The following is a 5,000-nucleotide window of genomic DNA, read 5'->3' as shown; positions in this document are numbered from 1 at the left end:
ACCAATAATAACAATATTATTATTTTACTATTTCCTACTATTTTTATTTCCTATTGCCATCAATAAAATTATTAACCTGCAAGGGATTGCCTATTGACATGTGCAAGTAAACGAATTATTATAATCAATTTGATTATTATCGTCATGGCTTTTACCAAGTTAGAGCTCTCATTAAGTTGTGTTTTTCTTTCATTTTATTAAATGGGTCTTTGATTTCAGTGGATGTTTAAATAGGTATAATAGAATAAAAACTACCACCAAGTAATAATGATAATAATTTATTACCCCATGGCAAAAACAAAATAATCCAGCTAAAAAATTGGAATATAGCTTATGCATCCAAAACACTTCTATTCCAAAAGAACGTCAGAAAAGGAACTCTGATACTTCGCTCATAATTTTAATCAAAAACCATTGCCCGACCATGGAAAATGAATCAGTAACTAAAACTGCAAATTGATGTCTTTGTAATTTTCACTATGGAAAAGTACTTTAACACACAGAAATACTTACGGCAAAAAGCCGAAGAAAGGATATACCATCCTCGTCATCATCACCACCATCTCCTGAAGTTCCTGCCTCGTCAAAGCGAACATCAGGTAAGCCAGTCCATCCACTGTCGCAGCTCAAAGTTACAATACACTGTTGGCTCCCTGTAAAAGGATGAAACAGAAAGCGATGTACTTCTAATAATAAAGAGAACCACGCTCAAATGCTGCACAGTAACAAAATTATACTGCACCGACAATTTTGTTTCTACCTGTCCCACTACCTTGCTGCAGCACAAGTTAACCTAATCATTGTAAGCATCAAAAGTGAAACAATCCGTCCCAACATGCCCCTCATAAATGGATTTTCTATAAATAAAAGCCAGCTGTGATTTTGAAGCATTGTTTTATTCTTACTTTTTGCGATACTGCATCAAAAGAATTTGAACAAAGGATAAGAATTTTCCATATTTTTTTTATTTACAAAGGGACTCTTTGACAGATTCAATTGTCGAACCGAAGAAAAGCACTTATGTACCTAAACAAGTAGTGGTAAAAATACATCAGTGACGACGCAAAATAATATTATTGACCCTCTTCTTTCCATTTACAGGATTTTCCTGACGATTGTCAAGGTAAAATGCAAAGCTGGGAGATTGACATGTAGCTCAACGGTTGAGCATATTCTTCCAAATGTTCGCTTGTTTTTTTCCAGGATTGGTTTTCACGCTGTTTTCCTTTTATTTTATTTGCGTACATGTATAACGGACGGTATATATCGTACACAGCTGCCTGCCATTTTTCACAAATAAAGCACTCGACGTATATGGTATCCTTCGTCCATTTTAGATTTATTCCAACTAACTGGTTTATTTTGTGTAAGGGTTTAAAGTTTATTATGTTCCTCCATGTTGCATAACAAATATCAGAACGGAAAAACCCATGAAGCATTCGTGCATATATAAACAAAAAGCTGATACGTACAGGGCTGCTTGGCGAATTTCCCTGGATAGTTTTGGTTTGGATTGTGATTTTCCTTCTTCTTGTGCGGCGAAATTGTTAATGAGTCGCTGCCGAAGCAGACTACTTACAGTTATAGCGGTGAAAACAAGAAAAAGACAACGAGAAATGCCTCGCCAACTTACTGGCTCACAACATGGAAGACGGAAGGGGTGAAAACACAATGCATTGCGTCCCCCTCTGGTATCCAGTCCTCCGTTTGGAGTGAGCCAAGGGGTGCTTACCATTTAGCCAAATAATTCGGATGGAATGATCGTTGCATAAAGGTAAGCGATTTTCCGAATTTAATGACCAACCGGATGAGAATGACGCTTACCATTTACTACAAAGCATTCCATCCCGCATATTTCACTTGATCTTGTGAGAAAGTGGCCTGGAAACGGAAGGATTCTCGCAAATGGTAAGAGCATTTCGCGAATTCTGTTCCGAACGGAAAAAGAGGACCACCTCTGGAGGTTGTCCACAATTTTCGAAAAGATTTTCTGGAAAATTGCCTTTCCATTTGACCTCAAACCGAAATTTCCGGATTTTTTGGCTAAATGGTAAGCACCCAAGGCTTCTTCAGAAGGAACCACAGGTAGCCCAAGCTCAGTATGGGAGAATAGAAGGATTTGTATGGGAACACAAGACCTGAGGCCTGAGACCTGAGAAGACAATTTTACGAAAAAACCTCAATTAAAAATTTGTTGTAACTACCATATTTTATCAAAAACATAAAACAAACATAATGATAAAGCGCGTCAACGTCAAGTCAAAAGTAAAATGCGCTTTATCATTATGTTTGTAGCCGCTGTTTGTTTTGTGTTTTTGATTAAAAGTTGAAATGGCCAAAAAACAAGATTATTTATGATGCTATCATATTTTATCACATTTTTTCCAGTATTACGTCAACATCCATTTACTATATATATTTACATGGAAGCAATCCAATGTAAACTCTCATTGTACCTGAAGAAGGCTGGTTTGGCCAGTCGAAATATAATGCACAACTAAAATCACTGAATCTACGTTGTATCGGCTCTTGCTCAAAATATTCAGCTTGTCAATTAAAAAACTTAACCTTATTGCCTGTGGGTCGCTTCCTTCCTGTGAGGTTTTTTTTTTTTTTTTTCAGATTCGTCGCGAATTGAGCCATTATCAGTTTCTCGGTTGTCAACGGTCATGTACGGTCATAAGCTTTATGCTTATCGAATTATTGAATTTATTTATTTATTTATTTATTTGTTTTTATAAGTATTTAGTACACAGCTTCAATGTAAATAAGTGGCAACTTTTTGAATTCTGTGTATAATAAAGTTATTATTATTATTATTATTATAACACTGAATTCCCACGAGACCACCAAATTGAGTCAAATATTCCTGGTGAAAATGTTCCCATGGCGACAAATCCACTGTAGAATTAAAGGGCAAAGGTCTTTCTTTCATTTCAATCCGCTAGCCGCGCAAGTGAAGCCCTGCCAGCAACGTTAGTCGGCTGTTAGTGTCTCAAACGAAACGCTAAAACATGAAAAACATCCTCACGAACTTTACAATGTAAAGACGACAAGGCGACCGTTTAGTTTAGTTTGGTAACGAGTTTTCTTTGTGGCGTGGTAACGAGTCTTTGTTGGTAACGTCGTCAGGAACGACAAACAAAGACAAACCCAAAGACTCGTTACCAAGCCACAAACAAAGACTCGTTACCAAACCGGCAGTGCTTTTCCAAGGGTAAAGGTAAAGGGTAACGGGTAACGGGTAAATGGTTAGTTGTTATCTTACAAAATTTATCATTTTAATTTCTTTAATTTTGAACAACCTGACCCGTGAGCTAAGAATTACCATAAGCAATATTACCATGTTGCTCTCATTTCATGTTTGTCTTTCAAGTTCCTTGAAAATTGTAACAAAACTCACATGTTGTTCAATTATACCCACTGGGAAGTGACAACAATTTGGTTACATTTACTACGACCCGGTAATCTCGAACAACGCAAGTTATGAAGTAAAAACAAATAGGGTTTTTATTTGAGTGTCGCATAACTGCGGAAACATACGCAATTTATAAGGTCACCCGGAACTCACGAAGCAAATTAGTGCATCGAGCAATGAACAGCAGTTTTTATTGCGCACTAGCGCGAAATTTCTGTAGGCAATCACAAAGGTGTACAAATTCAAATCAATTCCAAATTCACTTTAGATACTCGAGTAAAAACCTCTGTTCATCTCACTTGTCAAGAAAGTTTTGCAAAGAAAACATCATAGTGTACAAAACAGATACAGTGGACCAGGCAGAAAACATTGCTTTCACTTCATCCCCTGTTCTCTCTGAAAAGTTTCCCTTACACAGAAAAAATAAATTGTGAGCACCAGATATTATTCGAGAAAAAAATGTCATTTCGAACACAGGTTGCTGCTCAAAACCTCGCCCGGGTGGGGCTTAGTTCACTTAATTAATAGGCGTTCGATTGGAAATCCGTTTTCAAAATCGCGATCTTTCTCATTTTCATTGGAACACAAAATCTTAAAGAAAAAGGATTTATTTGTGGATTTTATTAATTGCTCTCATTCTCGAGATTTCAATAGCAAACCATTTTCAGATTTTGTGTTCAATTGCAATGCTGCATGAAAGATCCGAGTCTTAAGCTCTACATGCAGATTTTCGTAGCGAACGCATCCACAGAGTACGAGACACAAACTATCAGTTTGCCGTTGAGGAGATTTCAAAGTTTGTATTCTTGGGAAGTATTATCACTATAATAACAGTTCATTGAAATAAAAAGCTTCTTGACTCACTGGGTAGCTTGGATCTGAGGTACTTGTTAACGGCTTTGAAACACTTGGACACTAAGTACAGAGCTAAAGAAAAACCTACACACGTTTTAATTAAAGATTACTGGTTCAAGTGTGTGTTGGAGATGGCTAAAGAGCAGAGGCATCTAATTACACGTCTCAGAATGAAACGAAAGACCAGATACCTTAGCCACACGATCAGCAAAATGACACCAACCTGGAGGGGTAAATCGAGGCAAATAAGACGCAAGGACCCTGTCGAGAGGTAATATGTGGATGGACGACACTAGCGGCTGGCTGAACATCAAGCAAAAGAACACTATCCTGCGAATGTGCGTCGACAGAGAAAGATGGAACACAATGCTCGGCCAAATCAGATAACACCCGACCCAGCCACCTTGAGAACCCGGTAATGGTACTAGCCACTCCTCGCCCTATTATCCCCAGGAAAAGAGCGAATGCAGAGCGGATGAAGTTAAACCATTTGATATTTTAAAGAACCGTCAGAGACGAAACAAATTTTGTTTTTTAATTCTTAAGAATTCCAATCCAATTTAAAATTATGTGAAGGCAACATTTTGGATGACATTTGTTGAAAGAATGACTCAGTTAATTCCTGAATATTTTTGAAATAGATCCGTACTGTAAGTTACAGACCGAGTTTTTGACCATTATTCAGTTATGGACCATGCGCGAAGTGTGCGGGCCATAAATCAAGGGG

The 5,000-nt window shown here is 37.5% G+C and overlaps 1 protein-coding gene across 1 annotated transcript in view; it reads right to left on the bottom strand.

Annotated features, from left to right (window-relative positions):
- The window catches only part of LOC138042434 (ornithine decarboxylase antizyme 1-like), a 5,372-nt gene extending 3,692 nt beyond the window's left edge, over positions 1 to 1,680 (bottom strand). Inside the window, exons 1-2 of the mRNA XM_068888328.1 lie at positions 1,473 to 1,680; positions 514 to 653 (exon numbers count right to left, since the gene is read on the bottom strand). The gene's annotated coding sequence lies outside the window, so the exon portion shown is untranslated. The remainder of the gene's footprint in view (positions 1 to 513; positions 654 to 1,472) is intronic.
- Positions 1,681 to 5,000: the final 3,320 nt, after the last annotated feature.

Source organism: Montipora capricornis, chromosome 3 (assembly GCF_036669925.1).
Source record: "Montipora capricornis isolate CH-2021 chromosome 3, ASM3666992v2, whole genome shotgun sequence".
NCBI lineage: Eukaryota > Metazoa > Cnidaria > Anthozoa > Scleractinia > Acroporidae > Montipora > Montipora capricornis.
The sequence above is the reverse complement of the archived record's forward strand: the minus strand, read 5'-3'. Positions and strand labels throughout refer to the sequence as shown.